Source organism: Lithobates pipiens, unplaced genomic scaffold (assembly GCF_037356315.1).
Source record: "Lithobates pipiens isolate NorthernLeopardFrog02 unplaced genomic scaffold, aLitPip1_a1.2 Scaffold_13, whole genome shotgun sequence".
Lineage (NCBI taxonomy): Eukaryota > Metazoa > Chordata > Amphibia > Anura > Ranidae > Lithobates > Lithobates pipiens.
The window spans coordinates 228,437,816-228,463,964 of NW_027507718.1; the positions used below are offsets into that span (position 1 = coordinate 228,437,816).

General features: G+C 41.1%; 1 protein-coding gene and 1 long non-coding RNA gene across 4 annotated transcripts in view; one reads left to right on the forward strand and one right to left on the reverse strand.

The window, feature by feature from the left end:
- ACER1 (alkaline ceramidase 1) overlaps positions 1 to 26,149 on the reverse strand; it is a 74,238-nt gene that overhangs the window by 26,571 nt on the left and 21,518 nt on the right. Inside the window, exon 2 of one of the 3 annotated variants that reach the window (XM_077476303.1) lies at positions 2,527 to 2,601. The exons of 1 other annotated variant lie outside the window; for it this stretch is intronic. The gene's annotated coding sequence lies outside the window, so the exon portion shown is untranslated. Of the gene's footprint in view, positions 1 to 2,526; positions 2,602 to 19,934; positions 20,020 to 26,149 lie in introns of all 3 variants that reach the window. One more of the 3 variants, XM_077476305.1, reaches the window with a different exon arrangement.
- On the forward strand, positions 1,281 to 24,770 carry LOC143974683 (uncharacterized). The gene is made up of 3 exons (XR_013272262.1): positions 1,281 to 1,551; positions 19,680 to 19,773; positions 24,663 to 24,770. It is a non-coding gene; the product is annotated as an uncharacterized LOC143974683 (long non-coding RNA).

The window sequence follows — 26,149 nt, forward strand, 5'->3', positions numbered from 1 at the left end:
TTTTCGGGGTGCCGTGCGCGACTAGACTCCCAAAAAGTCCCACACATGTGGTATCCCCGTACTCGGGAGAAGCAGCAGAATGTATTTTGGGGTGTCATTTCACATATGCCCATAGCATGTGTGAGCAATATATCATTTAGTGACAACTTGGTGCAAAAAAAAAAAAGTTTGTAATATTCCCGCAACTTGTGGCAAAATATAAAATATTCCATGGACTCAACATGCCTCTCAGTAAATAGCTTGGGGTGTCTACTTTCCAAAATGGGGTCATTTTGGGGGGTTTTGTGCTATTTTGGCATTTTATGGCCTTCGAAACTGTGATAGGTAGTGAGGAGTTAAATCAAAAATTTGCACCCTTAGAAATCCTGAAGGTGGTGATTGGTTTTCGGGGTGCCGTGCGCGACTAGACTCCCAAAAAGTCCCACACACGTGGTATCGCCATACTCGGGAGAAGTAGCGGAATATATTTTGGGGTGCAATTCCACATATAACCATGGCATGTGTGAGCAATATATCATTTAGTGACAACTTTTTGTAAAAAAAATTTTTTTTTTTTGTCATTATTCAATCCCTTAGGACAAAAAAAATAAATATTCAATGGGCTCAACATACCCATCAGCAATTTCCTTGGGGTGTCTACTTTCCAAAATGGGGTCATTTGGGGGGGATTTGTACTGCCCTGCCATTTTAGCACCTCAAGAAATGAGATCGGCAGTCATAAATTAAAAGCTGTGTAAATTCCAGAAAATGTACTCTAGTTTGTAGACGCTATAACTTTTGCGCAAACCAAAAAATATACGCTTATTGACATTTTTTTTACTAAAGACATGTGGCTAAATAAATTTTGCCCTCAATGTATGACTAAAATTTAGTTTATTCGATTTTTCTTATAACAAAAAGAAGAAAATATCTTTTTTTTTCAAAATTTTCGCTCTTTTTCCATTTATATCGCAAAAAAAAAAAATCGCAGAGGCAATCAAATACCATCAAAAGAAAGCTCTATTTGTGGGAAGAAAAGGACGCAAATTTCGTTTGGGTGCAATATTGCATGACCGCGCAATTACCAGTTAAAGCAGCGCAGTGCGAAATTGCAAAAAGACCTCTGGTCCTTAAGGTGTTTATTGGTCCGGAGCTGAAGTGGTTAAATATGAGATCTGGGGTCAAAAAGTACTAGAACTTGGACTAAAATGCAAAAAAAAAAAAAAATTACATTAAAAAAAAAATATACCTTTAAGAGGTATGGGCGGAAGTGACATTTTGACGTCGCTTCCGCCCTCCTATGGTATAGAGACGAGTGGTGTCAGTAGAGCAAAGGTTGGTGTCAGTAGGGCACCCCATTCTTGGAATCCCATTCAACTGTAGCTTGATGGAGTGTGGCTACCATACGATCGTAGCCGTACGCTCACAAAACGCGCTGCATTCCAGTGACGTGAAGTAAACAACGAACGGCCTCCAGAGCACAGCAGAGAGGAAGAATTTATGACGACAACTGATGATCTCCCCCTGATGGACGATTCTTATATTTACATGCTCATAATGATCACATAAAATGTGAGTTGCCTGTGCATTTTTCAATCTATAAATTAAATTGTGTGTTAAAATCTATACCCAGAGGCGCCCCTCTCCTTGCTTTCTTTTAGAATCTTTTGGAACCTGGTTTCGGTTCCCCATCGGAGGCAGCCCTGAATGTGGTTCATCTATTGTCATATTTCCTTCCCTGCATTCATCGATTGTGGACTTATGTATGGACTTTTTGACATAATGTATATATCGAATTAGATATATTTCAGTTGTATCCCCCCCCCCCCCATTTTTAATTTTTATTTATTTTGTATAGATACTTTTTATCCCAATAGAAATATTTTCTCTTTGTGCCCCTAAAAATAAGATTTTTTTTGGACGATACTTATCACCAGTGAGTTGCGCCTAATTCAAGATGGGAGCGCCAGCACCTGTTAGCTGATTGAATAATCGGCATGGGTGAGGACACCGCTGGATGCCTGGGAAGGTAAATGCCCTAATGTTAAAAGTCAGCAGCTCCATTATTTGTAGCTACTGACTTTTAATTTTTTTTATGAAGGAGCCTGGAGCACTTAAAGATCATAGCTTTATGCAAGTTCAACAGTATGCATAAAACTACATAAAAATATAATAATATTATTATACCTATGTGTATAATTAATCCAGGGTAAGTTATAGGGATTTCAGATTCACCTTAGAGGCCTTCCACAAATTTAAAAGGCTCTGTGTCAAGTGTATCTATGAAGTTCATATGACTTCAAGGTAGATATTAATATAATTAATAATTTACTGCAGGAGGTATATCACTCATAAATAGCACATACAATGAGATTTTGTTTCAGATCTAAAAAAAAAACTAAAAGGAAATACAACAACTTAGTGCGGGGATACCTGACTTAATATAAGTGGAATGTTTTTGTAGGTAAGCCCTCATACTACCACTAATAATGTTGTTAAGTCATTATGATAGATCAAATCTGAAACAAATTGTGATCTTCATGTTACCTAGTCCAGGGTTTCTCAATTTTTTTCCAGTCAGGGCACCCTTTAAAATTATGGATGATCTTGAGGCACCCCCTTCTGAAATGTAAAAAACAAAACTAATAATTTTACATAATGCAGCAGCGTCCATAAATGTAAGACACCCAACATTAGGAGGTGATTTTTTTATTTTAAAGCAAATATTTTTGCACACTGGTGCTGACTATTCCAGCATTTCTTCCTCTTTTGTTCTCCCTCACAAAGCTAATGTGACCCCAGTGATGACAGAGAGGGGTGGGGGTGGGGGTCAAAGAAGGAGTCTGTACAGGTACCCAATGTCCTCCTTATCAACCAATGATGTTAGTGGTTGTTAGGATGCTGGTAGCTGACCAGCCCAGTACCCAAGTATGTAAGGTTGCACAATGAAAACCTTTGGCTTTGGGTAACAAAAAAACAATTTTGATCCACCTGTTGGCTTGTAGACAATTTTTGGGCAATTTGGAGCAATTTTAGGCATGTTTCCAAGGCATCCCTGAGGAGTCCAGACAGCACTCCAGGGTGCCTAGGCACCCTGGTTGAAAAAGGTGGGCCTAGACTGAGATAGATAGACAGATTGACAAGAAAAGACACTGGCTGTGATATACAAGTGAATTGATTGCCTAAATAAGGCTATTACAAGACAGTCATTCTTCAACTAATCCATAACCACTCTGAAAATAGTTGCCAAAAAGGGGTAAAGTCTACAGTAGGGGTAGGCAACCCTGGAGAGATGGAGATATACCTGAACAACATGGAAGAAAAACAAAATGTCCCCAGGGCGCAGCAAGCTTTTTAGCAAAACTCAATTAAAAATGTAATGAAGGCCTATTTGAAGAGTTCAGGGGTAAGAGGTAAGGCAGAGTTCATGGGTCAGTAGTAAGCAATGCAGAGTTTGAGGTTCAGTAATAAGTGATGCTGAGTTCAGGGTCAGTAGTAAGTAACACCCAGTGCAGAGTTCAGGAGTAAGTAATGCAGAGTGCAGAGGTCAGTAGTAAATAATGCAGAGTTCTGAGGTCAATAGTAAGTAACAGGGGGTCAGTAATAAATGTAGGGGTCAGAGACAAAGCACCAATTTCCACCCCCCTCTGTGGAAATTCACTCACCAGACCTCAAATGCTGTGGCACCCTGCAGAGACCTCCCAGGTCTCACACTTTAGAGCTGAGTAGGTACCTAGAATGGCTCTGTATTCACATTGCCACTCTGATCTGGGGGCTGGCAGCAAGGCAGGGTCACAGATTAACCATTGCATAGCTGCGATTGACAGGTAGATTGTAATTGACTGGTTGGTAACCTCCAGTTTAAATTTTGTAGCCTAGGCATCATCTGAACAAATTATAGAATTGAAAGTAAATATTAGGAATATGATCAGAATGTGCTATACAATTGTGAGTAAATTCTATAGACACATAAAAGAAGATACACAATAATATTAATAGTAACAAAAATACAATGTTTTGTCAGCATATATATTTTTGTAAAATCTATTTTAAAAAAATAATATGGCTTTTAATGCGCATTGTCAGGGCACAGGTTTATATTAACGATATAAATTCCATCTGGTGGAGAGGTAGATGCCTACTATACTATATATATACTTTACATAAAAAATAAGATTTTAATCAATATCTCAATGAACTCGAGAACAATTTTAAAAATTTTGACAAAACTAATTTTTATAGAACATTGTTAAGCTCATTACATTAAGGGTTCATAATGTAATTTAGATGACAAAATCTTCAGTTTTACAAAAATTAGTTGACGCAAAAATGAATGCACCCCACAACAAAAACTGCTCCATCTAGTATTTTGTATGACCTCCATGATTTTTAAGGACAAGTCTTCTAGGCATGGAATGAACAAGTTGGTGACATATTGCATCATCTATCTTTTTCCATTCTTCAAGAACAACCTCTTTTAGAGCCTGGATGCTGGATGGAGAGTGATGCTCAACATGTCTCTTCAGATTTCCCCATAGGTTTTCGATTGGGTTTAGATCAGGTGACATACTTGGCCACTGAACCACTTTCACCCTGTTCTTCTTCAGAAATGCAACAGTAGCCTTAGATGTATGTTTTGGATCATTAATATGTAGGAAAAGTGCATGACGACCAAGGGCACGGGGTGATGGTAACATATTCTCTTTCAATATAGAGCAGTACATTTGTGAATTCATGATACCATCAATGAAATGCAGCTTGCCAACACCAGCAGCACTTATGCAGCCCCACAGAAGGACACTGCCACCACCATGTTTCACTGTAGGCACCATGCATTTTTTTTTGTACTCCTCACCATTGTGACGCCATACAGTTTGAACCCATCGGTACCAAAAACATTTATCTTGGTCTCATCAGTCCAGAGTCCCAGTAGTCTTCTTTTTTTTCAGCATTGGCCCTGGCAAATTCTAGAGAGGCTTTTTTGTGCATGGGCTTTAGGAGAGGCTTCCTCCATGGATGACACCTATTCCTCTGTAGTGTTTGCCGCATTGTGTCACGGGAAACAATCACCCCAGTTTGGCATTCTACTTCTTTAGCTAACTGCAGTGAACTTGCATCGCGGTTTTCTTCAACCCTTCTCAACTGAAGACAGTCCTGTCGGGGCCAAGAACAGCCTGGATGTCTCTGACATAGTTGCAGTTCCATCTTTGTTCAATTCTTGTATCACTTTTGCTACAGTATTCTGACTGATAAGTAAAGCTTTGCTGATCTTCTTGTAGCCTTCACCTTTCTTGTGTGAAGAAATTATTATCTTTCTCAGGTCTTGTGACATTTCTCTTCCATGTGATGCCATTGCTGATGGCATGAAATGGAAAGGGTTTTCTTTGTAACACCCTTTTATAATCAACTGTCTGCTGGACACCTGTTTAATGAATAATTACAATTCCTTGAAAAATTATTCATGGCCCTTTAAATTTTCCACATTTAGTCATGTTACAACCAAAAACGTAAATGTATTTTATTAGGAATTTTCTGATAGACCAACACAAAGTGTCATATAATTGTGAAATGGAAGGAAAATTATAAAAGGTTTTAAATTTTTTTTACAAATAAATATGTGAAAAGTGTGGCGTGCATTTGTATTCATCCCCCCTGAGTCAATACTTTTTGGTGTAATTACAGCTGCAAGTCTTTTTGGGGATGTCTCTACCAACTTTACACATCTAGAGAGTGACGTTTTTTCCCATTCTTCTTTGCAAAATAGCTCAAGCTCTGTCAGATTGGATGGATATCTTCTGTGAACAGCAATTTTCAAGTCTTGCCACAGATTTTCAATTGGATTTAGGTCTGGACTTTGACTGGGCCATTCTAACACATGAATATGCTTTGTAGCTCTAGGTGTATGTTTAGGGTCGTTGCTGGAAGATGAACCTCTGCCCCAGTCTCAAGTCTTTTGCAGATAGGTTTTCTTATAAATTGCCCTTTTTTTGGCTCCATCCATCTTCCCATGAACTCTAACCAGCTTCCCTGTGCCTGCTGAAGGAAAGCATCCCCACAACATGATGCTGCCACCACCATATTTAACGTTGGGGATGGTGAGTTCAGGGTGATGTGCAGTGTTATGCTCCATACACACGGTCGGACATCCGACAACAAAATCCATTTGATTTTTTCCGACGGATGTTGGCTCAAACTTGTCTTGCATACACACGATTACACAAAGTTGTCAGAATTTCCGATCATCAAGAACGCGGTGACGTACAACGTGTACGGCGGGACTATAAAAGTTCAGCACCACGCGGCACCCTTTGGGCTCCTTCTACTGATCTTATGTTTATTGCATGTTAGTAGAAGTATAGCCTAGTCACTTAGCAATGTATTTTGTCAGCTCCATTGTACTGCTTTCCCCTAAACACCCCCTAAAATTTGTACAAATGTTATTTTTTTTTGGTGGGCCGAACTTATTTGGAACCCTCCCTCCCCCCCAACTGCTAAGTCAGCTGATACCAATCCTCTATCTGCTGACTTTGGCAACCCATACACACTATACTTACCTCTTTTGTGGTCAGATTTATGGATGAATTCACCAAATCATGTAGTGCAAGGGCCTGCCTGAATACTTTCAAATGCTACTGTTTAAAGATTGTTTTTCATATTATTACCTTGATAGGTAATAGCAGAATGTAAAAATGTGCTTCCATTTGTTCAGTGTGTATTTTAATGTTTTGTATTATGACACTTCTTACCTGTCCAGTGGGCTGCCAATAGTGTAAGTAAGGAGGGGCTGGCCAAAGTAACACACATTATTTATGCATTCAGCTCTCAATGAAGTGGAGAGGGTTACCTGCCCAAAACACCCCCCCCCCCCCCCTAAATTTTTACAATGGGCCATCAGATGGGGTGAGGAATCTGATAAGTGGACCTTATACTTTTGTCTTTAAATACTCATTTCAAAAAATGTTATACTTATGTTGGACAAAAATGTTTGTGTCTAATCTGATTGCAGTGTTGATGTGCAAAATTATTTTTTTTTTTTCTTGTTTGACTCCACAGTTTCCTTCAACACCACAGGAATGGCCGACTGTGGCCTCCCACTTTGCCACCCGTTGGGACTTTTCCAATTGTGGAGGTGCAACTGATGGGAAACACGTTAGCATCGTCCCAACCCCCAACTTGGGGTCCTACTATTATAATTACAAGGGGTATAAAAGTATGGTGATGTTGGCGGTGGTGTCAGCTACTTATGAGTTCCTGTATGTGGACGTGGGGAAAAATGGCCGGATGTTGGATGGTGGAGTGTTTGGGTAAGGTCCATACTTCCCATTAAAGTCATTCCTCTTCAATATGTCCACCATCTCCAACATCTCTACAAAGGACATATTTGAGCCCTTAAATCTTCTCCTCCGCGATCGAGACGTTTCTGGCTCCGGGCTTTCCTCATCCTCCTCGTTGCTTTAATTAGCACGCACCTGCTGTGTCTCCACCATATGCTCTCCCCACTGCGCCGAAAGAGAAGGGGTGGGGAATAGACTAGACAGAACGTCAGGGACAGACGGAGTTTCACGCATGTGCACTGTATATAAACCATAACACACGTGGGTCGTACATATATCTGTGAATAGAGGAAGCAATAGCGGAAGCGCTGATCGTTCGAACAAAGGTACAATTTAAACTTGGTACATCACTAGCCTATACTGCTTCTAGATTGAGGCCTATATTGGGTCAAGATTATGAGAGTTTAGCCTGACATTAGGGTTTCTCTTGTGTTGTGTCTTGCAGAGAAAATGGATGGGTTCAAAGATTACAGTTTTCTGCCTATTTTCATAGACAAGTACAGGGAGCTGCCCTGTCTATGGAAGGGGAAACACCCCCATTATAACAATAAATTTAAGAGGCAGGCAGCACTGGAGAAACTGCTGGAGTTGGTGAAGCCGGTGGTCCCCATGGCAGACATCACCTATTTAAAAGCAGAAATTGGTGGCCTGAGGAGTACATATCTGAGGGAGCAAAAGAAGGTCCAGGATTCCATGAGATCAGGAGCTGCAGCAGATGACATTTATGTCCCCAGGCTGTGGTACTATAAGAGATTGCATTTTCTGTTAGACCAGACTGGAATTCCTCTCAACCCTTCCTTCCATGCTTCCTTCCACGCTTCGTTTCACCCCAGCTGAGGCTTCTAATGCCCACACTTGGCCTTCCAGCCAGGAAGAAGTGGAGGAGCCCAGCTTGAGCCAGGTATAGTATTGTTCTACATATTTTTTGAGTAAAAATTATTGAGGTTAACTAGATGTGATTATTGATGATTTAATAAAGTGTTTTACATATCAATAGACAGCAGTAGCCAAAAATAATTGGGACAAGAATGAAAAATGCTGGGCTCAGAATGAGTCTTTTCTATTTGTTAACATTCAATTTTGCAACAGTCATGAGTCGAAAATTGTGTGTGTTTGATGAACCAAAAACTAAAAGTATGTCCCTTTTTCATACACAGGAAGACCTCAGCCAGGAGGAGGGTGTGGAATGTGGCAGTCAGGAGGTGGCTGTGGAATGTGGCAGCCAGGAGGAGGTAGGGGGTTAGTGGCAGCCAGGAGGAGGCAGGGGTTAGTGGCAGCCAGGAGGTGGGCAGGCCTAGGAGCCTGACAGAATCTCAGGTCCCTTCCCTCCGCCTTCCAACCAAAAGGCCCAGAAAGGGGAGGAACGTGGAGGAGTCAGCACTCAGGTTGATTGGGGAGGCTTCTGCGGCTCTCAAAACCACCCCCACTCATCAAGAGGCCTTTGCCGCCTTGGCTACCTACAAACTGGAGAAAATGGGGGAGGGGCAACGCCTCATGTGTGAGGAACTAATTTACCTCACACCAAACAAGGAGGCGAGGGGCGAACTAACCCCAAAAACCCACCTGCGTGAGTTGGACCATACTCCCCCTCCTCCTCCTTCTGCCACACCTGCAACACCACAGCCAAGCGTGGAAGGAAGACCAGAGAGTGATGGCCTGGGTTCAGTCTGCTCTGACAAAAGATGCAGGCTCCTGTATGACCACAGCCTGGGGACATAGATGTCATCTGTTGCTGTTCCTGATCTATTGGACTTCTGGACCAGACTGTACTACCTTATATATGGACTCCTCAGGCCACCAATTTTGCCTTTAAATAGTTGATGTGTGCCCTGGGGGCCAAAGGCTTCGCCAATTTCACCAGTTTCTCCAGCATTGCCTTCCTCTTTATTTGATTATGACACCCAATAAAGGTTTTTTTGTTAAAGAAATACTTGCCTATGTGTTTTACTTTAACCACTTGCTTACTGGGCACTTAAAACCCCCTCCTGCCCAGACCAATTTTCAGCTTTCAGTGCTGATGCACTTTGAATGACAATTGCGTGGCCATACAACACTGTACCCAAATTACATTTTTATAATTTTTTTCCCACAAATAGAGCTTCCTTTTGGTGGTATTTAATCACAGCTGGGAGTTTTATTTTTGGCTAAACAAACAAATAAAGATGCAAAATAAAAACAAAATAAAATATCATGTTTAATAGTTTGTTATAAAATTTTGCAAACAGGTCATTTGTCTCCTTCATTGAAATGTGCTGATGAGGCGGCACTGGTGGGCACTGATAGGCTGCACTGGTGGACATTGATAGGCTGCACTGGTGGGCACTGATAGGCACAGTTAAGGTGGCACCGATAGGCACAGATAAGATGACACTGATAGGCACAGATAAGGCAGTACTGATGGGCACAGATAAGGCTGCACTGATGGGAAAAGACGGGCACAGATAAGATGGCACTGATGGATGGCACGGATGGGTGGCACTAATGGGCCCTGATAGGTACCACTGATAGATGGGACTGATGGGCACTGATAGGTGGCACTGATAGGTGGCTCTGAGAGGTGGCACTGCTGGGCACTGATGGGCGGCACTGATGGGCACAGGTAGATGACACTGATGGGCACAGATATGTGGCACTGAGGTGCAGCACTGTTTGTTGAGGCAGATTGTGGGCACTGAAAGGTGGCACTGTGGGCACTGAAAGGTGGCACTGTGGGCACTGATGGGTGGCACTATGGGCACTGATGGGTGGCACTATGGGCACTAATGGGTGGCACTGATGGGTGGCACTTTTTCCTATACTTGGGTGGCATTGGCAGGGGGCAGGTGGGCACTAATGAGGTGGCCCCAGCTCTCCGTGATCGGGACTGAAGTCCCTCTTACGGCTGGCGGAGGAAAAATAGCTGATTACCGGCTCTGTTGTGATCACATGATCAGCTGTCATTGGCTGACAGCTGATCATGTGGTAAGGGGTCGGGATCGATCCCTTGCTCCGATCTGTGATCAGGCGAGTCTCATAGACTCGCTGATCACAGAGCGCACCGTGCGCGCCCCTCAGGGGGCGCACAGGCTGCTCGTGCACGGGACAACGTCAATAGACGTAGTCCCGGGAAAGCAGGTCCACGCTGTAGCCGTCATTCGGCTATAGGGCGGATCTCAAGCGGTTAAAAAGGACAGTTTATTTGCGAGTAGGCAGGTACATTTCAAAAATACAAAGTCAAATTAACAAGGGACACCAACAATAAACAACCTCCTCGAGATTAAAAAATGAAACAATAAAATAAAAAGATAATAATGGTGTTGTGGTAAGTTGACACACAAAACACACAAAAAAAATTACAAAGATGACCAAAATTTTAAAAAAAGGAGATCTTGATTAAAGAAGCAACCCCAAAAATTTTTAAAAATATTAAAACATAAAAATCTAAAATGATTCGGGAGATCCGATGAATAAAAATATTCTATTCATGAATTCAGGAGAAAGAATAAATAAAGAAGTTTATGAGAAGTCTGTGTGAATATGAGCAGCAAAACAACTTCATTCTTCTAGCATTATAAAGAAAAAGAGAATGTGATGCATTAAACAATTTTTAACATTGCAGCGTGAGGAATGTGCTATAGCCATTACAAATGCTAGTTTTGCCAGACCGAGCGCTTCCGTCTCGTAATTTATTGTGATCATGCGTGGCACTTTGTGGGTCAGACTAGGCTACACACGATCAGAATTTACGCGATCGGATTTTGTTGTCGGAAAATTTTAGATCCTGCTCTCAAACTTTGTGCGTCGGAAATTCCGACGGAAAAAGTCAGATGGAGCCCACACACGGTCGGATTTTCCAACAACATGATCCGATCGCACATTTTCTGTTGGAAAATCTGAAGTGTGTATGGGGCATTCGTTTTTCGCCACAGATAGCATTTTGCTTTTAGTCCAAAAAGTTCAATTTTGGTCTCACTTGACCAGAGCACATTCTTCCATATGTTTGCTGTGTCTCCCAAATGACTTCTCGCAAACTACAAAAAAGACTTCTTACAGCTTTCTTTCAACAATGGCTTTCTTCTTGCCACTCTTCCATAAAGGCATGATTTGTGGAGTGCACGACTAATAGTTGTCCTGTGGACAGATTCTCCCATCTGAGCTGTGGATCTCTGCAGCTCATCTACAGTTACCATGGGCCTCTTGGCTGCTTCTCTGATTAATGCTCTGCTTGCCCCGTCTGTTAGTTTAGGAGGTGGACGGCCATGTCTTAGTAGGTTTGCAGTTGTTCCATACTCTTTCCATTATTGGATGATGGATTGAACAGTGATCCTTGAGATGTTGATGAGCCCTGCTTTAAACTTCTCCACAGCTTTATCCCTGACCTGTCTGGTGCGTTCCTTGGCCTTCATGATGCTATTTGTTCACTAAGGTTCTCTAACAAACCTCTGAGGGCTTCACAGAACAGCTGTATTTATACTGAGATTAAATTACGCACAGGTGGACTCTATTTACTATTTGGGTGACTTCTGAAGGCAATTAATTCTACTAGATTTTAGTTAGGAGTATCAGAGTAAAAGGGGCTAAATACAAATGCACGCTACATTTTTCACATATTTATTTGCAAAAACATTTTGAAAACCATTTATCATTTTCCTTCCACTTCACAATTATATGCCACTTTCTGTTGGTCTATCACATAAAATCCCAATAAAATACATTTATGCTTTTGGTTGTAATATCACAAAATGTGGAAAATGTCAATGGGTATGAATACTTTTTCAAGGCACTGTAGATTTACCTGTAGTTGAATTCTTGTTAATTAGAATTTTGTTGTTTAAAATGTAGCTTTGCTCCTTAAGTCTGGTACACACGATCAGATTATCAGATGAATATTCATCCATTTTTTGTTGCATGCTAATCTCATATCGAAAGTTAAGAGGTTACTCAACATTCTCGTAAAAATTCTCGTACAACAGAATTCAACTTCTGAAGTGATGTAATGTGTTAAATTGTTTTGTATGTGTTCTTTTGTTTCTGAGCATGCATAGTCTTGCTCTTACGAATTTTTCAGATGAAAACAGTACTAATTATACAAAAATCGGATGTTGAGTTCATATGCGACAAATATTTTATAGCCTGCACATTCAGTTTTTGTTGTCCAAAAATTCAGAATCGGCTGTTGAAAGCACCATACTAACGATCAGAATATCGGCAGATTGTTCGTCAGATGAAATTTTACTTCCAATTTTCTGATCGTGTGTACGGGCCTTAAGACTTTCCTTGGGGTAATTCATTTTTGCAGCATGGTCTTGAGCAAATTTGTTAGGAAAAATACTTTTTCGTGTGTGCAAATTAATAAATCTTGGTTGCAATCAATGGTCCCAATTTGTCGGAGTATCTTGTAGTATAGTGTCCCATTTAATTAATGAACTAATTTATGCTGAGCACTGTATACATATAGAGGCTTCACCAAAGCATTACAACATGTACCGACACTTGAAACTCTAGACTGGCCATACATGGATCAAAATTTGTCTGGCTTAGCATTGACTGGCCAAATTTTGATTTATGTATCGGGAAGGGTGGTTGTACAGAAGTCAATCTACTGATCAGCTTCTGTACAACTGCCCTGTCAGATTTTTTGCCCCTCAAACCGCTCCACGGCTCCTCCCCACTATCAGAATACAAAGGCACAGCAGGAGGATTTGAGGAATCACATTTTTTTTTATTGTTCAAAGTGCTGTTGATTGAAAAAAAAAAAAAAATATATGAATCATCCATGGGCTGCTTAAGAATGAAAGCCTTTCCCAAATGAGATAACAGTCTAAAAAGAAAAGCAATATACTGTATATTAAAGACAAGAGAGATTTATCAGTAGCTATGTTGCAAAACCAGTTGTGGGAACATTTCAAGTAAATCAGGATAAATAATTAAATGGCTGTTTTATTTAATATATATTGGCTTTCTTCAGCGATACGTTTTCAAAAGATACAAAATGACTTACCTAACATATACATAAAGGGTCAGAAATAACAGGATAATATTTTTAAAAACTCCTATTTAGTAAAAATATCTAGCAATTGAAATTTTACAGTTCTCCACGGGTCTATATCTTAAATATGGATTAGACAGGTAAAGATACATGCAGGAGGTATGTGTATCCTTATAGATAACCCCTATGGCAGTAGTTTAGAAAGGATGACATTGGGTTAACATCCACTTTAACCCTTCCCTATCCTATCTAAAAAGCTTAACAATATTTTTTTTGGCTTGAGCTACACTTAAAAAATGTAGCTGTTCCAACTTACAAACAAATTTAACTTAAGAACAAACCTACAGAACTTGTTTGTAACCCAGGGACCACCTGTATATGTAGAAAGTTACTGGGCCTGATTTACTGAAGTAGATGCACATATTGTGTGCATATATGTGTTGTATTGATGTGGCTGCAAAACAGGATGAACAACCAACTGGTATCCAAAAATATTTACTATATATGCACGGTTTGCAGAGAGATATGCACAACAGTGGCTGTACTTTATTCGCTAACAAATATAATTCACTAAGCAGTACATGCTCCAGTGTCTTAGCATACACCAGCTAAGTGCTGGCATGCCTATGATAGGAAGTTTCCCTACTGACTTTGAAGCTATTTTATATCTGTTAGTGATTTTGCACACACTTTTTATGTAAGAACAATACAATATGATGTGTACACCACAAGGGTTCTTGGTAAAAAAAAAAAGCTATAGTGCATGCGCACAACCCATCTGGCATATAGCTTTTGAACAGTGGCCCCCAATTAATTTTTTTTGAGGCGGGCGCAAACCCCTCCAGGTCTTTACCTGCAAACAGAGCCTCCACCCAGGGCTGTCACGGCTCCCCTGATACCCAGCGGCTTCCATGTTCCAAATCTTCAGCTTCCTGATTGGCCGCTGAAAGTGACGTGATGGCGAATTTTGCCAAAAACTAAAGTGGGAGGGTTTGAGACACAGTGCTCTGCGCCCTGAGGACAATGTCAAACAGGCCAATTAGAGCCTCGGGCTCTAATTGTGTGCTTGTGACAAACTGACGGAGCTAATAGACTGCTATTAGTCCGGCAACCTGCACAGAGGAACGGTATATTTTTAAATAATTTATAATATGTCTAACATTTTTCACCTTTAAGATGTCAAAAAATGTTAGCCATATTGTCATTTTTTTTTTAAATATATCATTCTACGTACTTTGCGGGGGGGGGGGGATTCTGAACTTTGGGGGGGGGGGAACAGTGCCCCTGCGCCCCTTATGGACTGGCCACCACTGGTGCTTTTGAAGGCTGCTCCTTTGTCTGGTGCATTCTCATTTCATTACATACATTAAGCAATGGCAGTGCTTGGCATAAATCCAACCCAACCACCAGAGTATCTTTGTCTTTCCAGTTTTAATATATGTATATATGTGGTTTTCAAGTTTGCAAATTAACATCACACTATAATCTTAAAGCGGTAGTAAACCCGCAATTTTTTTTTTTTTTTTTTTTAAACCTGCAAAGCAAAATGCATAATGAGCTAGTATGCACCGCATACTAGCTGATTATGAAATACTTACCTTAGAACGAGGCCCCGACATCTGGCCCGATCCACGCCGAGGGAGCCGACATGCTCCCTCGGCGTCTCTTCCGGGTATCGCGGCTCCGGCGCTGTGAGTGGCCGGAGCCGCGATATCGTCACTCCCGCGCATGCGCGCGGGAGATTTCAGTCCGGCCGCACGAGCGCTGCCGGATTTTCACGGAGAGAACCCCCTTGTGCGCATGCGCCGCTGCAGTCAGCGGCGCATACCGAGGGGAATATCTCCTAAACCGTACAGGTTTAGGAGATATTATTTTTACCTACAGGTAAGCCTTATTATAGGCTTTCCTGTAGGTAAAAGTTAAAAAATCGACCATACTACCACTTTAATGCAGAACTATAACCTATTATTAAAACATATTATTACTATAATAATATATTAACTATTATACATAACTATTATTAGAACATTGCTGGTAGAAAGTTTTTTATAGAAGAGACTCTCCCTGGAATCCATAAAGACTGGCCCAGACAGCTGTTGTGAAAGTATCTCTCAAGGTGTGCAAGGTGCAAGGTACGTCATGCACCTAATTCATGTACCAGTCTAGAACTTGTAATTTAATTTGGTGCATGCTGCTTTGTTTTTGGAATGCATGCAAGACACTTTCACAAAATTTGTCTGTGTCAGTTTCTCTCTCTGTACTCAAAAAGAGAGCTAACCTAAAATAGCTCCACTTTCAGACGATAAGAACTGTGTTTTACTTTGAATTTGGTGCAGGCATTGGGGGGATTTACTAAACATGGAGAGTTAAAAATTTGGTGCAGCTTTCCATAGAAACAGATTCCAGGTTTTATTGCCAAAGCTTAATTGAACAAGCTGAAGTTAGAAGCTAATTAGCTATAATGCACATCTGCACAAAATTTTGAGTGCTCCAGCTTTAGTAAATGAACCCCATTGCGTCACAGTGTAAAAGTGGTGCACTACTTGAACTTGGTGCACGATTCGATGTCAGAATTAGAGTGTCACAGATGCTTCATGAGTTTGGCAAAACACATTCACGAGAAGGACTTGACGCCAGAAAAGTGTTTCTGTAGCTTTATTGAATCCCCCCCCCCTGTTTCTTGCCTGGCAGTAAGGATGAGCCGAACACCCCCCGGTTCGGTTCGCACCAGAACCTGTGAACAGACCTAAACTTCGTGTGAACTTTAGAACCCTATTAAAGTCTATGGGACTCAAACATTCAAAATCTAAAGTGATAATTTTAAAGGCTAATATACAAGTTACTGTCCTAAAAAGTGTTTGGGGACCTGGGTACTGCCCCAGGGGACATGTATTAATGCAAAAAAAAGGAAGCAGTGATTTTAATAATGCTTAAAGTGAAACAATAAAAGTGTAATATTTCTTTTAATTTCATACCTGGGGGGTGTCTATAGTATGCCTGTAAAGGGGCACATGTTTCCCGTGCTTAGAACTGTCCCTTCAGAAAGTGTAATTTCTGCAGGAAAAAAAGTAATTTAAAATCACTCGCGGCTATAATAAATTGTCGGCCCCCGTAATACAGAGAAAAGTCATTGATTAAATTAAAAAAAAAAAGTGTGGGGTTCCCCCAAATTCAATTACTGGGCCCTTCAGGTTTGGTATGGATATTAAGGGGAACCCCGCATCAAAAAAAATAAAAATTACATGAGGTTCACCCTAAAAATCCATACCAGACCCTTTATCCGAGCACGCAACCTGGTAGGCCGCAGGAAAAGAGGGGGGGGACGAAAGAGCGCCCCCCCCTGAACCGTACCAGGCCACATGCCCTCAACATTGGGAGGATGCTTTGGGGGTCACAGACCCTTCAAAGCACCTTGTCCCCATGTTGATGAGGACAAGGGCCTCATCCCCACAACCCTGGCCGGTGGTTGTGGGGGTCTGCGGGCCGGGGTCTTATCAGAATCTAGAAGCCCCCTTTAACAAGGGGATCCCCAGATCCCAGACCCCCCGTTTGAAATGGTAAGGGGGTACAAAAGTACCCCTACCATTTCACAAAGAAAGTGAGGCGATTCAGTTCGCATTGTGCGCTATACAAGTATTTCATTCATTCATTCATTCAATGTTAAAAAAGACAAACACACTTTTGAAAAAGTCCTTTATTAAAAATTAAATAAATGAAAAAAAGATTCCAGAGGTGGTAATCCACTCTTGCTATCCAGCAACGGATGATCATCTCTCTGGGGTTCAGCGATAGTTGATCTGATCCAGCGATGGGTGATCTCTCCGTCCAGCACAGCGCAGTCCATCCATCCTTCCTTTGTCTCCACTGGCAGAGACACTGGCAGCCTGACATTTCTTATATGAGGAGGGCAGGGCCACCCGTCACCTGACCCTGCCCCCCTCTGACGCAAGTGGGGAAGCCTGGCTTCCCCAATGACGTGTGGGTGACCCCGCCCCCCTCTGATTTAACGCAGGAACCCCACGTCATTTTTTTTAATTTGACGCTGGGTTCCCCTTAATATCCATACCAGACCTGAAGGGCCTGGTAATTGAATTTGGGGGAATCCCACGCTTTTTTTTTTTAATAAATGACTTTCAATGACTGTTCTCTGTATTACGGGAGCCGACAATTCATTATAGCCACGAGTGAGTTTGAATGACTTTTTTTCCTGCAGAAATTACACTTTGTGCAGGGACAGTTCTAAGCACGGGAAACATGCGCCCCTTTACAGGCATACTATAGACACCCCCCAGGTATGAAATTTAAAGGAATATTACACTTTTATTGTTTCACTTTAAGCATTATTAAAATCACTGCTCCCGAAAAAATGGCGGTTTTTAAAACTTTTTTTTGCATTGATACATGTCCCCTGGGCCAGGACCCAGGTCCCCAAACACTTTTTAGGACAGTAACTTGCATATTAGCCTTTAAAATTAGCACTTTAGATTTGTCCCATAGACTTGTACAGGAGGCTTTTCGAATTTGCCACGAACACCCCAAATTGTTCACTGTTCGCCGAACAGGCGAATAGGCAATGTTCGAGTCGAACATGAGTTTGACTCAAACTCGAAGCTCATCCCTACCTGGCAGCAATGTTACCTTTGAATGTACACTGGGCCGTGCATGCACACATATCAGTGTACATTCTTGGCATGCCATGGGGTAGGGATTCAGTACCTATCATGTGCATGAACAAGAGTTAGGTAAATAGCAAATACAGATGGCCAAAAATGCCAAACTCAGAAGAATACTAGGCAAGGATGGAAACATGGGTGAGGGAGCTTGCAGTGCTGGCGGGGAGTTAACCACTTAAGGACTGAGCCTCTTTTTGAGATTTGTTGTTTACAAGTTAAAAACAGTTTTTTTGCTAGAAAAAATACTCAGAACCCCCAAATATTATAAAAATTTTTAACACCCTAAAGAATAAAATGGAGGTCGTTGCAATTCTTTCTGTCACACCGTATTTGTGCTGTGGTTTTACAAGCGCACTTTTTTTTGGAAAACCCACTTTTTTTAATTGAAAAAAAATTTGCCCACATTTTTTTTATATTGTGAAAGATAATGTTACATTGAGTAAATTGATACCCAACATGTCACGCTTCAAAATTGCGCCCACTCGTGAAATGGCGACAAACTTTTACCCTTAAAAATCTCCATAGGCGACGTTTAAAAAATTCTACAGGTTGCATGTATTTACAGAGGAGGTCTAGGGCTAGAATTATTGCTTTTGCTCTACCGATTGTTGTGATACCTCACATGTGTGGTTTGAACACCGTTTTCATATGCAGGCACTACTCACATATGCGTTCGCTTCTGCACGCAAGCTTGGCGGGACGGGACACGTTTAAAAATGTTTTATTTTTATTTTTTCACTGTTCTTTTAAAAATAAAATTGTGTCATTTTTATTCCTATTACAAGGAATGTAAACATCCCTTGTAATAGAAAAAAAGCATGAGAGGACCTCTTAAATATGAGATCTGGGGTCAAGAAGATCTCAGATCTCATATTTACACTAAAATGCAATAAAAATTTTTTTTGCCATTTAAATAAAATAAAAAAATGGCCCTTTAAGAGCTATGGGCAGAAGTGACATTTTGAGGGGGGGCCCCTCTCCCGCCACGATGAAAGTGATCTTGCGGCGAACCTGCCACAGAGACCACTATTATCGGAAAACGGGCCGCTAGCCGAAGAAGAAGAAGATACCGGGGTTATGGCAGCTAGATCCGGAAGTGGTTAAAGTTTCGCTAAACCCACATCATAAAAAACTATCAATAAATGGTGTAATTCATGCTGTTCATACTCACTCATTCACTATGAGATTAGTTTTCTGTATTCTGCAAAAAACCTGGTTGATTCTGCTGCTCTCTATCTCCACCTTCTGTTCCAAATCAGCTAGGGATTTTGCAGCTGTAGTGGCAACTCTGCACATGCTCAGTTTTCAGTGAGTTTCTATGCTGAGCATTTCCTCCCTATCACATCTAAGCAGCCCATGTGACTATAGTATACACATGTGGGTGTATACACAGTGGTAAATGACAGCCCGCTCCCTCCCTCCTCCTCCATGTCTACTAACTAGCTAAACACAATGGGGGCAGGATATTACATGTAGATTAATGGAGGCTTCACCTCCCTCTTATTCTAGGACACAGGCTGGAGGAGGGGCATGACACAGCCTGTGACTGTCGGAAATCCACCCACACATGTTATTTAAACAAAATAATAAATATTTGATTTAAAATACATATTTGTATGCCAATTTAAAAAAAAAATATATTGATATTATTTATTTATATTTCTACTCTGTATTACAAAGGCTGTTTTTTTTTTTTTGTTTGTTTTTTGAACATGCAACCAGCAGCAGAGGACTAGGATCTGCTCCTGCGTATGTTGCCCTGCAGACAGGCTGGGAAAGATCTGGATCATGTGACAGCTGTATATCGATTAGGAAAAAGGTACTTAGATTTTTTTTTTTAAAATTATTATTAAGATAATTACAGTGCCATCATCCACCTACAGATATAGTAGAAACAATGTTAATTAAACAGTGTGTGTTTAGTATCACTTGAAACCAGTATTAAAGCCAAAAGTAAGCATTTATCATATTGCAGCTTACCAAATCTTAGATGTGATGGCTGCATTAGTTTTTCATTTGATGATCTGGCCAGAAAGTCTGTTGCTTTGCAAAAGCGCAAGCTGTCCTGCAGATGAAGCAGTTAGAGGGATAAGAAAAACAATTTAGCACTTACAGGGGTGCTTACAATGATCTCCTTTTTTCTATTTTTGTAAAACTTTTATCCCAAAAGAAAAAAAAAGTGCCCCTTGTGCTCCTTCATCCAGAGAGGGGGCACTCTAACACAGAAGGTATGTTTACTGGCACACATCTGGGAAAACAGAGGGAAAAAAGCCTAAAAAAATAAAGTTAATGCAGCCACCACATCTAATGATAGCTAAGCTGCAATATATTACTTTGTGGGTTTTGGGTTCAACACCGCTTTAAAGTATAGTAAAATTTTAATCTGCCTCATTCAGCTACAGGTGCACATACAGCATAAAGCAATCACGAGACTTTTTGATTCACTGGTCAGCTGACACAATGTGTGTGAACTGCTGTTAGAGATACAAAGTACAATGCACATTACAGGGTCATGAGGATGTAATTAATACAACTCTCTTGCACAATTTCCACCCTGCCTTTTTTGATCTTTAACCTACACAGTATCCTGATTAACAGAATTATAGCAGGTGGTGCTTAAGTCAACATTCATAAAATAAAATATAATTGAAAATGTTTTGTGAATACTAGATTGAATTGCAACTTTTTAATACACTTGACTGATCCCATTTACTAATATATTCTGGGCTATAACAGCCCCCTATAATGCCACCAAGAGCACCAGGACTTGTATAGACTTTTTTTTTTTTTACTATTGATGTTTGTTGGCAAGCTTTTCTTAAAGTGAATTTATACTCTATTATATAGTTTCAAAGGTAACAGTGCTGCCTAAAGCCAGCCATGCAAAATTCAGCTGGTTCAGCAGGGACCAGTTGAATTTAAATCCATAAATGGACAGGCTGGTTGGACAGAAGTTTACCTGGTTAAGTCAGTTTGGTTAAGCAGGCCATAGATGAACCATTTTTTTTTCAACCAGCGGGTTGAAGGATAAAAAAAATGACTCGATCTCCCCAACCACATGCTTGATGTGGATAGCGGAATCCTCTACACCAGAGGTCTCAAACTGGTGGCCCTCCAGCTGTTGAAAAACTACAAGTCCCATGAGGCATTGCAAGGCTGACAGTTAAGAGCAAGACTCCCAAAGGCAATGGCATGATGGGACTTGTAGTTTCGCAACATCTGGAGGGCCACCAGATTGAGACCCCTGCTCTACACCATGGGTCTTCAAACTATGGCCCTCCAGTTGTTCAGGAACTACAATTCCCATCATGCCTAGTCACGTCTGTGGATGTCAGAGTTTCACAATGCCTCATGGGAAGTGTAGTTTTGCAACAGCTGGAGGGCCGTAGTTTGAGGATCCCTGCTCTACACTGAGCCTTTGTATTCTGACAGCAGGGGGGACTTCTCCGCTGTCAGAATACACTGATCAGCTTTTCCGGCTATAGCTTGGGGAGCTGATTGAACAGGGAAAATCTGACAGGCTAGTTGTACAGTAGTTGGTAGATCAATTTCTGTACAACCAGCCTGCCCATTAGTTTCAGGGGCCTGGCTTTATGATTAAAGCGGGAGTCCACCGGGACTCCGCGTTTTTTTTTTTTTTTAAAGCCAGCAGCTACAAATACTGCAGCTGCTGACTTTTAAAATAGTGACACTTACCTGTCCAGCACGCCCGCGATGTCGGCACCCGAAGCCGATCGCTAGGTCGTCTGTCGGGTCCTGCCGCCGCCATCTTGGGTATGGGAATCAGGAAATGGAGCCTTTCGGCTTCATTTTCCGGTTCCCTACTGCGCATGCGCGAATTGCGCTGCGCAATAAGGACGCTCCCCGCTGCCTCTGGGAGCTGTGTGTTTCCCAGCAGGCAGCGGGGCACTTGCGGGAAGGGGCGGGCACTTGCGGAAAGGGGCGTAAGTTACGCCCCTTTCCGCAGAGAGCTGTCCCGGAAGTGGGTGCAGTTACCTGGATTATCCAGGTAACTGCACCCCCCTCCCCCCTGAAAGGTGCCGATTGTGGCACCGGAGGGGGGGGAGGGTTCCGATGAGCGGAAGGTCCACTTTAGGGTGGACCTCCGCTTTAAGCTTTGCAAAAAAAAACACTTCACTGTCCAACATCCTTTGAGCTTAATTCTCTTTGCACTATATCTAACTATACAATTTACACCTTTATGGAACTGTCTCCCTAGCATGAGGATGTCAGTGTGCATATCAATCCCAGTCCCTGAACTTATGCCAAAATTATGGCAGACAGTTTTCTTTACCATATTTTTATTGAAGATTTTCCAAAACAAAACGCATTACCAGGAATCAAATAAGATATTTTCAGGTTTCCATCAATAATGTATACAATATATATGCAGATTAAAAAAAATAACAACCGCATAATACCAATACTTATCCAATTCAATGCAAATAAAGTCAACATATAACCAGGTCGGTTGAACCGTGCGTAACCATAGGTCTGCAACACAATAGTGATAATGGGTATGCCTCCCACTCAACGGGACACCCCAATGGGAACAGACTATGTCCAGGTGGAAGCATAGCCAATCATCACTTCTAGGTATGTTTCTTATTATCTTTTACACATTATGGTATTGAATACAGTGAAGCTCACCAAACAGCGAATAGACGCTAGGGTCAATGGTGGAGAGTAGATTAAGCTTAATTTATATGTCACAGATAAATAGACCCTTTACGCGATATAGTAACTACAAGCATGGGCAAGGGGTAACAAGGTAAGGATACCCTGTTACCATCAAAATCCTAGAAATACGTTAATCAGGCATTTTTGTAAGGACCATCATATAACAAAATTTATATAGTAAGTGGAAAAATACTGCACTCCTAACTAGATAATTATAAAATAGTGGATAGCAGCAGCTACTATGTATGATACACACAAAAAAACTGTAAAATATAAAGGAAGGTAGCTGCACTGACAGTGACACTCCTATTATAAAATCAGAGGTAAATAATTAAGTAAATTAATGTACAAACAATCAAATGTGAAATACCACCAACCAAGGTGTACAAATAAATAAAAATGATATCGTGGGTGATAATAAATTATGAAAGGTTAAATACCATAAATCAAATAAAAGTCCAAGTGATAAAATAAGTGGTTGTGATAGATTTATGCAATCTTCCGTCACCAATACGTGTTGAACACCATAAAGAATGTACGCTTACCAGAGGCAAGCATCAACCAGCTGATAAAACACCCAATAGGGTCCCAATGGAAGATCCCGTATGGTAATTCACGTATAGTAATTCAAAGGCAGAGCGTCAGGAACACAAAATCCCCATGATCGACTGAGGAGACTCCCGAACATGAGACAATTGTCACCCAAAAAAAAAGGAAAAGGGGGCTTGAACCACGTGGTACACACACTATCACAAGTATGAGACTGCAGGCCTGGTTGGCTTAAATCAGGTTTGGTATCCACCCAGAGACTGGCTACATCAATCACCTTGCAGGTGGACAGGCAGACAGGGAGAATGCATAACAGCCAAAACCATAATGCCTGCAGCAGCTGTCATGGAACAGGAGCATTTATACGCTTCTAATAAAATGGCTTCTAAAAACCTTCAACTTTAGGATTGTAGGTCCTTATAACCTATCAGTTAGGATTATATGGGTGTTTCTCATAGTCAGTAGTTGATAGAACTGTGAAATTCACCAGTGAAGTTTATACTGTAGCACAGCAAACCATACAGATATAAAAAAAAAATTTATCTGTTGTACCCAAGTTCCTATACGTCTTTCAGGCTCTACCTATTCACATTCCTTCGACCAACTTCAAACAAGTGAATGCCCTTTTCACTAGATTTGTATGGACTAATGGGGGCCCAGGATATGGAGACGTCTTTTGACTCTACACAAAATGCTTGGGGGACTGGTGGTCCCAGATATCCAAAAATATCATCAAGCTGCTCACCTTACACAAGTGATTGACTGGTGCAGACACGGTGACCAAAAATGATGGACCCACCTTAAATAACAATTCAGAATCATCCCCTCTATAGGGCCCCCTGGTGTTTTCGGGCTATGCCCTCGATATTTAAAGCACACCCTACCATAGGCAATACCCTTAGGGTCTCCCATAACTTGTGCAAAAACCCGGCCATTACCACAACTAACTCACCTTTATACCCAGTCTTGGGTAATCCCGGCTTTCCCTCAGGCCTACGAGGAGGCTCGTTTCAGAGTCTGCTGGACTCAGGCTGTTTCTAAGTGTCAGATTTCCTCAATTCGGACAGCTGGCCATCAATCCCAACTCTGATGCAACTCGATGGCTTATTTGCTCTAGACTTTTGGAGGGCACTCCAACTCCACCATTTCCTATGGACATTAGGTCCCCCAACAGAATACAGAAAAACCCAAACCCCATTTTAATCTCACTACGAGGCAGAAAGTACACTGCCTCACACCCTCTCCACAATGTACTCTATACTGATATCTCCGCCTGAAAAATTCCGACATCCAAGTCTTTTTAAATGGGAAACGGATCTAGGGCAGTCTTTTACGCCTGAACAGGATGGACAAATAATTAGGTTTTCCCCAATCAGCTGTTCACCAGCAGGGCACTAATGAGAAAATCTGCTGGGCCTGCATCCCTTTAGATGTGTTCCTATTGGGAGTATCTCACCAAAAGTGAAATTTTTGTTCCAGGGGATGCCTGAAATCTGACTTGTATCTTAGTGCAGACTTCTGGGGAAATCGGTGCGCCATATTGCATTGCATTTTCAGAAAACTGAAGAGTGAAAAAGGAAAGGTAATTTTTAATAACATTCAATTACAATATGACTTGTGTTGCAATTGTATACGCTATATTATTTTTTTATATTTGCCCCACGAAAGTGGCGTTACCCTTTAACTACTTGCGGATCGCCCATTGTCATTGTACGTCAGCTGTTTGAAGTGGAATACTGTTGTTATGGCAGCAGATAGCTGCCATAACCCTAGTATCCGTTTCAACAACGGACAGTTTTATTTCAGATGAAAGTGGTCTCCGTGGCGGATTCGCCGCAAGATAACTTTTATCGGGGGTGGGAGAGGGCACCCCTTCCAGCTGTGCTCCAGCCGTCTCCGGCGCTTACCAGAGCCATCAGTAGCAGTGGAGATTATCGCATCCTTTCCCTTGTTAGACTGGATGCCAAGGGAGGGGGAAAGATGGCCCCCGCTCGGCTCCATAACATTGAATGATGGAAGCAACGTCAATCATCACTTCCGACCAATGGTCTTAAAGAAGTAAAAAAAATTGGGCAAAAAAAAAAGACATTTTTTTTTTTTATTGCATTTAAGTGTAAATGTGAGATCTGAGGTCTTTTTGACCCCAGATCTCACATTTAAGAGATTCTGCCATACTTTTTTCTATTACAAGGGATATTTACATTCCTTGCAGGAATAAAAGTGACCCAAAACATTTTTTTTAAAGGACAGTGTAAAAATAAAAAGTTAAATAAATAAGAAATTTTTTTTTTAAATGCCCTGTCCTGTCGAGCTCGCATGCAGAAGCAAACATATACATAAGTCACACCCGCATATGAAAACTGTGTTCAAATCACAAGTGAGGTATCCCTGCGATCATTAGAGTGAGAGCAATACTTCTAGCACTGGACCTCTTCTGTAACTGAAAACTTGTAACCGGTAGAAATGTTTAAATGGAGATTTTTAAGGGTCAAAGTGGGCGCGATTTTGAAGAGTGACATGTTGGGTATCAATTTACTCGGCGTAACATTATCTTTCACAACATACAAATAAATTAGGCTAACTTTACTGTTGTCTTATTTTTTAATTCAAAAAAGTGTATTTTTTCCACAAAAAATTGAGCTTGTAAGACCGCTGCGTAAATATGGTGAAACGTGTAAACACCAAGTCTAAAAATAGGCTGGGTCCTTAACTAGTTAAACCCTTTTATACATAAAACACTTAGGGTATGAATAGCACTAAATTTGTAGCCTAGAGTCATTAGTCACAATAGGCAGTCGGATTGTGGAAATCTAATGAAGCTAAATCTAACGATCTAATGACAAAGTATCTATTTGTAGATGGTCACATATTAAATACAAACTTCAAGCATCTAATACAATTTATTTTTGGATGCATGCAAATCAGACATTGGATAATAAGGATTAAAGGCTTGACATTAAACGTAA